Source organism: Clarias gariepinus, chromosome 19, assembly GCF_024256425.1.
Source record: "Clarias gariepinus isolate MV-2021 ecotype Netherlands chromosome 19, CGAR_prim_01v2, whole genome shotgun sequence".
Taxonomy (NCBI): Eukaryota; Metazoa; Chordata; class Actinopteri; order Siluriformes; family Clariidae; genus Clarias; species Clarias gariepinus.
The window spans coordinates 9,395,697-9,407,598 of record NC_071118.1 but is presented as its reverse complement, the minus strand read 5'-3'; positions in this window follow the sequence as shown (position 1 = coordinate 9,407,598).

Sequence of the window (11,902 nt, the reverse complement as noted above, 5' to 3'; positions counted from 1 at the left end):
CCCTTTTGTTGTAGACAAATGTTAGCTCAAGTGAAGCACGAGTGCCTTATTTGACCACAGGAATGCTGCTTTGATTCCATCACACATTCAGACAAAAACGCATGAGCATCTGCGTCCCTAAAAGCGCAACTGTTCGAATGTGGTTAGACGTGCCTTACAGTAAAACCACCAAGAAAAGGGAGAGAGTGAAATTCAGGCCAACTACGCTTCTAGAGAAAAACATCTGTTCAGCAGTTATGAAATATATGTTTAACCCCCACCTAATAAAGATGACAGAGGAGTCAACACTACACTGGAAGCAGTCTACATGGTCATGAGGGGATGAGTCACTAAGAGGCCTGATTCAGCTGGACGCGGCTGTTCCGCTTGTAGGGTCTTTCAACTTCTTTATCAACATCTGCAGGCTGATTTACACATCAAATCCCAGTTGCCTGTCCTTCTCTTTTAGTGTGACAGTGCTCTATGGCAGACTGACCAAACTGCCAACATCCAACAGCAGCAGCCAGCTGGATTTGCTCTCTCTGGGTAATTTCATTAGAATGTTTCTCCAGAGAAGCAGCACGTGCAAGAGCTTTGAGGGAACCAGGAGGTCGTTAACCTCTGCATTAGTGAACTCCCATGTGAAAAGAATTTGTTTCAAGCAACTGTTCCTCATGACCATAGATTTTGGTGGAGTGGGAGCTATCATACTTGACTTATGCGACAGACTGTTATCTGATGAATTTTAAGACAGGCTTTAAAGGACATAAAGGAGGGAGCAATCTATAGGTGGCAGTGCTGCAAATTACAGAACTCCAACTAAAGCACAAAACACAATCACCAGCACAAACGTGCACTCACTCACTCACGCTACGGACCATTTGGAAACACCAATAAGCCTAGTCTGCATGTCTTTGGGCTGTGGGAGAAAACACCACAGTGCCAACCACTAAGACACTGTGCCACCTTTACTGGTGATTGGAAGGTGCAGTAAGAGATCTATGTAGCCAGAAAAGGCAGGAAGCACTAAATATTAGATATTAATATTATTGCCAAAAAATTATATAATTTTTAAACTGGGTGTTTTTAAAGACATCACCATCTATAGCGAATAAGAGAGCTGCTCTGTTTAGAAATTTCTAAATTTTACTAAACAATTCCAATGCCAGAACTTCTCACTTGTTTTCAAGATTTTACTATTCATTTTACTATCAATAATAGGCTGATCATTTGTTATCCTTTTAAAATTACCCGTAGAGGCCAATGGCTTGGTTAGATTACATACTGTACATTTTCAGAGGGGGGAACTAATATACATATACAGTAAGAAACCAAAGGGCAGGGCAGAAATAGGACCATGAGGAACATGTGAGCCTACCATCACCATACTAAGGGAACATCTCAAGTGTTTAAGGAGAAAAAGAAGTGTTCAACAGCAAGCAGCACACCCTGGTGGTGTTAAACACACCATAACAATCACAACCAGCTTGTCGGTTCACTATATTTGTTGAAGCTGAAGATAAATATTAAGTTCATTTTTTTGCCAAAAAAGTAGATTATCTAAACTGTCTACTGACTGAAACGACATCTAATAACAAATTTTTCCATTTGGTGAAACACTATTTAGAAGCTGTGTGTATGTTTGCCCAAAATTAATAGACCATAAATGTATAACAATTTTAAGTATACGTATTAATGCAGTTTTGAATTAAAAAAAAAGTGTAAACATGTCAAAGTGTACCTGACCATCACATTCATACGTGCTTGTCAAATAGAACATTCAAGATTTTTTCCTTTTCCATTTTATCCTGTATACAGGGTCGTAGAGGGCCTGGAGCCTAACTGGAAACTTTGGGCAAAAGGCAGTGTCCCCCCTAAACAGCGTACCATTTTAGACATTTATATGGAGAAGATGTAACAAGTAATCTAACATGTCAGGTACGCCATTTAAGTACTCAGTTATTTAGTTATTTTTTTCAAAAATGTAATCGTTATTCAGACAATTTATGTAATCCGTGAGCCAGACAGCAGTCATTTCGTGTGTGTGTGTGAAAGTCATCCATCAAACCCTGCTCCTGATAACTCGCCCCCCTTTGTTATTCCCCCTATCCCATCTATCCAGTTTGACTATGCGAGGGCCGACGCGTGGAAAGATGGAAATCTAATCACAGCGGTAAAATTGCAGTGAATCATGATGAACCGTACTTACGGCCACGGCACAAACCTGCGTAGATAAGATATTAGTAATTAATAGATTACGGGACAAACTTCGCTAAGTGATGATGTAAAAATAATTATAAAGGTCTTGACTAAAACAACTTGCATAAGGAATCACAAAGGAGATTTCATTCCTGCAATTATAAAAGTACTCTAACTACAGTTACTTTTATCAGAAAGGGATATCAGGGATGAGGATCAGCACCTCAAAATTTGTGACCATGGTTCTCAGCAGAAAACCGATGGATTGTCTATTTCAGGTAGGGAGCAAGTCGTTACCCCAAGTGAAGGAGTTTAAGTATCTCGGGGTCTTGTTTACGAGTGATGGAACATTGGAACGTGAGGTTGGCCGGAGAATCTGAGCAGCAGGGGCAGTATTGCAGTGACTTTACTGCATGTTTGTGACGAAAAGAGAGTTCAAGCAAGGTAAAGCTCTCAATCTATCGGTCACTCTATGTTCCAACCCTCACCTATGGTCATGAGCGTTGGGTCATGACCGAAAGCACAAGATGTCATGCACACTCGGTCCGCGACCGGCACTAGGACCCGGAAGTAATCCGGTCGTGAACCAGGAAGCATAAAAGAAGTAAACGAACCACAACACTCAATCAGTCATTGAGTTAGCCGATGCCACTTCGGATTCGTTCGCCGATTCGTGAGTACTCACTATTTTGGGGTTCGCTTTCAGATTGAGTGTGTGTTTATAGGACGCGGGTTAGATTGTGTCTTTCCCTTGCTCCCCATTTGTGAGAGTCCTTAAACTAAATAGCATGATTATCCTGCCTACTCGTGCTCTGCTGCGTTTGGGTTTACCATTCACGCAACAAAGGGCTAACCGCTAAAGCTATGTCTTCTGGTCTCCCTAAGGTTAGTTCTTGACAGAATGACTGAGCCTTCCGCATTGAACCCAGCGGATCATGCGCGTCTCTGCGACGTGGTAAATCAGCACGCCGAGCTTATCAATCGATCGCTAATCTGCTCCAGGGCCTCCAAGATGTCGCGGCCTTGTGCCCCGAGGTTGCGGAGCTCCGGCGGGAGAACGCGGAATCCCGTGTGGCTGTGGATAGCGCGGCTAGCCGGCCTCCCGTCGCGGTGGGTAGTGTAGTGTGTTTTTACAGCGCTGGATCTGGTGTTTGAGTTTAATTCCACCAAGTACTCCACCGACCGGCTCATTGCTCTTCTTGTCTCGTTGCTATCCTGGCAGGCAGCTGAGTGGGCCACAGCAGTTCTTCGGGCAGACACAGACACTGCCCATTCATACAATGAATTCACCCGCCAACTCAAACTAACCTTTGAACATCCAGCGGGCGAGGTGGTGACCGACACCAAACTCTACCACCTGCGGCAGGGAGGATCATCCGTGAGTCGGTACAGTGCCGAATCCCGCAGCCTTGCAGTACAGACCACCTGGCGGGATGCCGCGCTCCGGACATCTTTCTACGAGGAGCTGGCTTCACGAATTAAAGACGAGCTTAGATATCCCTCCAATTTGGCCACAAACGAGTTCGAAGTACTGCGTTCATCGACTCTGGTGCCGCAGGCAACTTCATTGACTCCACCTATGCAAAAGAGATGGGGTAAAGATTGAGGCGTTATCTCAGCCCGTTCGTATCACCTATGTCGACGTTCGGCCCCTTTGATCCAGCCCGATCACTCACCAGACTCAACTACTCACTCTCACCATCGATCAGCATCACGAACAGCTCCAGTTCCACCTCACCCCCATCGCCTCACCTCCCATCATCCTTGGCTATCCCTGGCTACTCATGCACGATACCCCCATCTCATGGACCCAAAACCGGATCCTTTAGTGGGGGCCGACCTGCAACGAACTTTGCCTACGGGCACAGGCTGGGGCGTGTTCCAAGGAGTCCGAGGCCCCCGACGTCGACATCAACGCCATCCCAGTCGCCTATCGGGACCTGGCTGAAGTTTTTTGCAAAAGACAAGCTACCCACCTCCCACCTCATCGCCCATACAACCTGGCGATAGAACTTAGATCTCTACTCGCTATCCACCACTGAGACGCAGGCGATGGAGGAATACGTCACCAACACCCTTTGTCAGGGAACCATCCGGCCCTCCACATCGCCTGCAGTTGCGGGGTTCTTCTTCGTCAAGAAGAAAGGGGGCGAACTTCGCCCATGTGTCGATTATTGGAGGCTACCATTTGGAATTTGGCTATCATACCATTTGGACTCTGCAATGCACCCTCGGCCTTCCAACAGTTCATAAATGACGTCCTCAGAGACATGCTGGGCCGATAGGTGTTCGTCTACCTAGACGACATCCTGATTTACTCTCACAACCTCGAAGAACACATTCAACATGTACGCATTGTGCTAAAGAGATTGCTCGCTCACAAACTGTACTGCAAGCTGGAAAAATGTGCCTTTCACAAGCACTCCACCACGTTCCTGGGCTTTGTCATCTCGCCCCAGGGTGTGGCCATGGACCCGCAGAAACTACCCAGGACTCTCAAACAACTTCTATGGTTTCTCTGGTTTGCGAACTTCCACCGTCGCTTTATCCGGGGCTATAGTACAGTTGCAGCACCGTTAACCACATTGACCAGGCCCTCATCTCAACCATTCCAACTCACCCCAGCTGCCATCTCTGCTTTCCGAGATCTTTGTCACCGCTTCACCACCGCTCCTATCCTTCTTCACCCGGACTCCAGCAAACCCTTCGTTGTGGAGGTGGACGCGTCGGATGTGGGCGCCGGCGCCGTTCTCTCTCAGCAAGGTCCAGACCAGAAACTGCACCCTTGCAGTTTCTTCTCCAAAAAATTTGACCCCACTCAGCAGCGATACGGGGTAGGGGACCGTGAGCTGTTGGGCATAAAGTGGGCTTTGGAGGAATGGCGTCACTGGATCCAGGGCGCCAGTGAGCCATTCATCGTCTGGACCGACCATCCAAACCTCATCACAATCAGGAATTTAAAACAGCTCAACCCACGACAGGCACGGTGGACATTATTTTTTGAACAATATAATTTCCACCTCTCATACCACCCGAGGTTCGAAAAACACCAAGGCCGATGCCCTATCACGCCAGCATGAGGAAGACCTTCCCTGGGCGGACCCCGCCCCTGTCATTTCACCATCACGAATCACCGCACCCCTACACTGGGACTTGAAAACGAGGGTACGCCAGGCACAGTTTGCGGCAACTGAACCGGCAGACGTGCCGCCTGGACAACTCTATGTTCCTCAATATCTAAAAACGGAGGGTCTCCAGTGGGGCCACTCATCCACCCTCGCCGGACATCCTGGGACTAGACGAACCATATCATTCATCGGACGGGCTTTTTGGTGGCCCTCCATGAGAAAAGACATAACTGAGTTCGTTCAGGCGTGCCTGTTGTGCGCCGGCCAAAGACATTAATCAACCAACACCTGGGGAACTACAACCACTCCCTGTTCCTCGACAGCCCTGGACGCACATCACCTTGGACTTCATCACGGGCCTGCCAGAGGGAAAAAACACCATCTTGACCATCGTTGACCGGTTCTCCAAGGCAGTGCACCTGGTGGCTCTTACCGGACTCCCCTCAGCAAAAGACACAGCAGAGCTGATACTGGAACACGTAGTCCGACTGCATGGGTTCCCCAAAGACATCGTCTCGGACAGGGGGCCCAGTTTACCGCCCGGTTCTGGAAGGCCTTCTGCCGTCTGATCAATTCCACCTGTAGTCTGTCATATAGTTACCATCCCCAGACTAACGGTCAGACGGAACAGACCAACCAACAGCTGGAGTGCTACCTGAGATGTTTTGTTTCCGATCGCCAGCGCTCCTGGGCCCGCTACCTCACATGGGCAGAACTGTCCCACAACCTCCATGTCTCCTCTGCTACCAGCTTAAGCCCATTTGAGGTTTGCTTTGGTTTCCAACCTCCGATGTTCGCCCACCAAGAACTGGAGGTTGACGTACCATCGGCCCAACAGTTGGTCCACAGGTGTCGACGGCTGTGGAATCAAGCCAACCTCGCCATCCAACACGCCAACACCAGTTACATCACCCAGCATCGCCGTCGACACCCTCCGGGACGCTTGTACAAAGTAGGTGACAGGGTATGGCTATCAACACAGAACCTCCATCTGCACACCGAGTCACGAAAACTTTCACCTCGATTCATACCGCATCACCCTAAGGATAAACCCTGTCACCTATCGGCTCCAGCTGCCTGCGGCACTCCGAATTCACCCCATATTCCATACATCACAACTAAAATCCTTCATCACCTCACCTATGAAGAGACCACAGGCCAAGGACCAGATGGAGAGATTATATCTCCACACTGGCCTGGGAACTTCTCGGGATTCCCCAGTCAGAGTTACAGTAGCTGAGGTGGCTGGGGAAAATGAATTTTGGGGTTCCCTCCTGAAACTGCTACCCCTGTAACGCAACTTTGGGTGAGCAGTTGAAGATGGATTGATGGATGGAATTAGTTACTTTAAAAAGTAACGTTTCCCAACACTGTATATGAGTGTGATGATCAGGTTTCCATTAACATTCTGTGTTTTCTAGGATTGTAGATTCAATATAGTGCAACTGCAACCTGGACTTACTGACTGCTAAACCATAGCTGGTCCAGATTGGGAGCAGCCACTCCAGCACCCCCACAATTAGCACTGGAGTTCCCCAGGGTTGTGTGCTCAGTCCACTGCTGTTAACTCTGCCGACTTCTGGCTGTCCAGCAATGCACTGCTTTAATCATGTCATTAAGTTTGCCCGTGACATGACCGTGGTGGGTCTCATTAGCAAGAATGCAGAGTCAGCATACAGAGAAAGGTGCAGCGGCTAATGGACTGGTGTAGAAGCAACAACTTCAAACATTAATAAACCTAAAGAGATTGGTGTTGACTTTAGGATAGCACAGAAGGACCACTTTCCACTGATCATCAATGGTTCCTCTATGGAGATTGTCAAGAGCAACAAATTCCTTGGCGTTCAACTGGTGGATGCATCAATACCAGCTCCATGGCAAAAATAAAAAAAGCCGAGAAAATCTCTCTATTTTCTTTGAAACCTGTACCATATTGTAAAAAGAGACTACTGAGCAGCTGTATCACTGCCTGGTTTGGGAATTGCACCATTTTGCATTTGCATAGCCACCAGCATCGTGGATGACCACACACAACTCACATATGCTCTTCACTCTCCTGCCATCTGGCAAAATGCACTGAAGCATTTGAGCCCTCACAGACAGATTGTGTAACAGTGTTTACCCCAAGGCTCAAAAACCTCAGTATTCAGGGACTGGACTAACATCACCAACAAAAACACATGCACATTAACAGACATGAAGGAAAAAAAAACTCTTGCATAAAATTATTTAGTGCACATTTCGTTCATGATCTGATGCTGTAGACAAAATGCTGTGCCAGTTTGACGACCTAGATTAATGTTGCAAAAAGGCATCTCATATTTACATTTTGTATCATTTGCTACTATTATTATATTATAATTTCTTTTTGTACTTAAGCTCACAGGAGAGTACTGTATATAGCACAGAAGACTGGCTGACATAATTTACTGTAGCTATTGCTTTGTCATTTTTATATAGATAGTACAGTCTTACACTGTTTGCACACCAGCACTTTACTGTATACTCTATGTATTGATTATAATTATGGGCAAACATTTTTTCCTTTTATTGTGTACTATACCAGCTGTATATCGTTAAAGTGACAATAAGAGCCATATACCTTGACATAAGAATTATATTATATATTTATTTATTTATTTATATATTTATTTTTTTACATTTTTACATTTTGAGTCCTGGAATATGCCTGTGCCATCAGGGAACAAAACTCCATTGATGTGATAACTTGGTCATTCAATACGTTCAGGTCATCAGCTGTCTTATTTTTTTTTTTTTGCCAGAGGACGATGATCATAACACTGCCTCCAGAGGCTTGTTCAGTGAGTACCATGCATAATGCGTGCATCGCTTTGCCACCCAACCCTCCCATTTTATCCAGGCTTAGGACCAGCACTGCATTTGAGAATTGGGCATTGACTGGGAACCAAACCTTGACTTTTCACATGGCAGGCAAGAGACCTACAGTACCACTGAGCCACCAATGCCCATGTTTTCTTTGTTTGATGTCCCCCATAATTTGACTCTTTTGAAATTTACCCTGTTTTTCTTTTCTTTTTTATTTTTTTAGCCAGTAAGTGTAAAATCAAATAATACAGGTTTAACAATAATAAAAAAGAGTATGTTTTTCCATAATAAGCTTAAAAATATATTGCTAAAATTCAGGCAGACCTGAAATTAGGACACACATCTTCTGACAAGATTAACAACTTAAATGCACTATACTATCATTAGCTTTTAAACTCTTGGGTCTCTGCATCCTCATATGGAGACATCACTTTTTGAGTTCACTGCACTTGATACTTCATTCTGTCTAACTTAGGCCGTTGTCCTCATTAGTAGACACTTTATCATTTAATCATAGCAAAAGCACAATACTGTACACTAATTAGTAGAAAAACAAGAAGGTGTCAAACTTTATTTTCTGTTTTAAGACAATGCTTAGATTTTATTCTTTATCATGTCCTACTGATATATAAAATATATAGGGAAAAAAAAATGCATGCAAAATTAAAGCTCGGGTCTTAAAACCCGGGTCCCAGTGTGTGTGTGTGTGTGTGTGTGTGTGTGTGTGTGTGTGTGTGTGTGTGTGTGTGTGTGTGTGTGTGTAAACTAAATGCTCTCTCTGTGCTTTGTAGTTTTACCCCAGGTAGTCTGATTACCTCCCACTGATTGCCATTTCTGGGTTGCCTACAGTATGTGTGTGCTTGTTCCCTTCGATAGGATGGCACCCCATCCAGGGTGTGCCTCACCTTGTTACCTAAGTTCTGGAGCCTTATGAGCCAATAAGTCCTTCTTCATGTTTTAAACAACTTAACTGTAAGGCGGCACATTGGCTTAGAGGTTAGCACTGACATCTTGCACCTCCAGGGTCAAGGGTTTAATTTCCTTTTTCATGTTCTCCCCGTGCTTATTAGGTTTCCCTCTGGTTTTCTCCAACAGTCCAAAGGCATGCAGATTTGGCTCATTGCCGTTACCAAATTGCATGTAGTGTGTGAATGCGTGTGTGAATGTTGACCGGATGGGAATAAATATAATGGTAATCACAAGTCGCTTTCAAGGGCCTTTTAGAACTGCAGAGGTTCTACATGGATAGATGGACTTGTACTGAACACCGGTTCTTAAGGAGTTAAGTATTTCACTCGATTTCCATCACCTTGTTTATTTCAGATTCGACCAGCAGGTGGCAGTATTACACACATATACAGGTCATGTGCTGTAACCCCGTTTTCTGTCGCGGGAACCAGTAATGTAGTGTAATGAATCGTTTTGATGATTCGACTCTTTGGAAACGAGCTATACAGGGGAATCGAAGCGTCTAGAAATAGATGACGTTAAAAGAGCCGCTCGGAAAGTAGAAACCCGAATCAATCCTGAATCAGCCGTCTTTAGCGAGATTATGACCGGCTGTCCGAGCGCTCGCCTTTATTACGTCTGTGTTTAGTCGCTATTTAAGTCAATAATAAATTATATTTTATACGATGTTCACGGAATTACGAGATGACTGTCAATGAAACGACTTGCACCTGGTCTTTTCGGTAAGATATTTTACTTAGCATCACTTAGCCTAGCTCGGTCATTGTAGCAGAGCCGGCTGGCTTGGCGCATTACCCAGGCCGAGTCCTGAATCCCTCACTGCCTGATGTGTAAGGCACTAGGTAGGGTACAGACGCCATTGGTTTCTTCCCTTTGTAGTGCATTGATGTAGGGACTGTGTGGGTATTTAGGATAGAGTGCTACTCATTCAATGGGAAATTCTCTGCGTATCATTTATTTCTATTCTTTATTAAACTATATAGAAATATATATTTGGAGTAGGAACGTAAAACATTTTTTACACTCATTTACTGTGCATGTTTTAAACGTGATTGATTACTATAAATATTACACATGCTGATACCAGTTAATGAATTAGTCAGCACATCTGTCCAGATGTGTATAATAAAAATTTATTTTTGTTTAATTGTTGTGTGTGTGTATGTGTGTGTGTGTGTGTGTGTGTGTGTGTGTGTGTTAGTATTTTTCTTGGTAATAAAATCTGAGGTAAATCAAAAAGCTGACTTTAAACAATTATTGGATCTCGTTCTTCACTTTCCAGTGTCATAATAAATAAACAATTTATTTGTTTTATAAAGTAAAAACTAAATAAATCTGAAATAAATTGTGTTTCTGTAATTACAGGTACAAGCAATGTCAGCGTAAGAAGGCCAGCAAGGAACAGGGTGTGTACAGACAACAGCAAGGTACTGAAGGTTTCACTGCCAATACCATCTCTAATTTAATAATCATCATAATAATAATTGTGATTAAATGTGTGATGCTATTACTACTGCTGATACTGATGCTGGTACAACATTTAGGATTTAAAGGTAGGTATGTGTATATACAAAAGGGCCCAAAAATATATACACACTTCAACATGAAAATATATACCTCTCTTCTGACGGTCACATGACCGCTTCAACAATGCTAGGACTACTGACATCTTTAGAGGAAACATAATACTACACATCGCTGCCATAATTCAATTTATGTTTTAAAAAAGGACATAAATAACAACTATTGAAGTGTGTATACATTTGTGTGTGTGTGTGTGTGTGTGTGTGTGCGTGTGTATGTAAAATACTAAATTTATTGCTATACATATATGATATTATTATTATATTAATAAAATATTTATCATATTGTTTTCCAGAATTACATATATACACACATACTAAACTCTAAATCTAATTTTTAACAGCATCAGTATCAGCAGTAGTATTAATAGCAGTATTATTATTATTATTATGACACTTTAAAATAGCTTACTTATACTTATCATGTAGTAATTAGTATAATAATAATAATACATATTTTTATTATTAAAAGTTCACAAGTATAATATATACCCGTAAACTTTAAATATAAATGCTTTAAAATAAAAAGAAATGAATAAATAAATGCTTTTAAATAAATAAATAAATAAATGCTTTAGAATAGCGTCTATTAATATTATTAATATTATTAATATTAAAACTACTACTTATTATAATTACCATCATCATTATTATTATTATTATTATTATTATTATTATTATTATTAGCATTTATTTATAGTTAAATACATTTATGGGAAAACTACTTAGTCCATGTTGTTTTTTTTAATATATTTTAAATATTTATTTTTACAAAAGTGTAATTGCATTTTGAGCTGTGTATCTGGTGAAATTTAGTTTTTCGGCAAACATTTGTGATGGCTGTTATCTTTTTTTTTGGTTGGTTGGTTGTTGGTTGGTTTGTAAAACATGTCTACAATATCAAATTCATCAGATAACTATAGAATAACTACAAACCCAGACTTAATAAATGCAAATATCTTAAAGCATAATATTAAGTTTAACGTGAGAATACCTGTGATGTAGCTCAAGCTGATATTACTGGCCATTGCATCAACAGCCTGAAAAGCCTACAATCAAATAACTTCAAAATGAAAGGCAGTTTACTCTTACTAAATCAAATTTATGAATTTTATATATTAAGTTTATAAAATATAATTTTAGACAAATGTATAAAGAGATGTTAAGTTGAGTTTATTTTGAGAAGTGTTTTGTGAA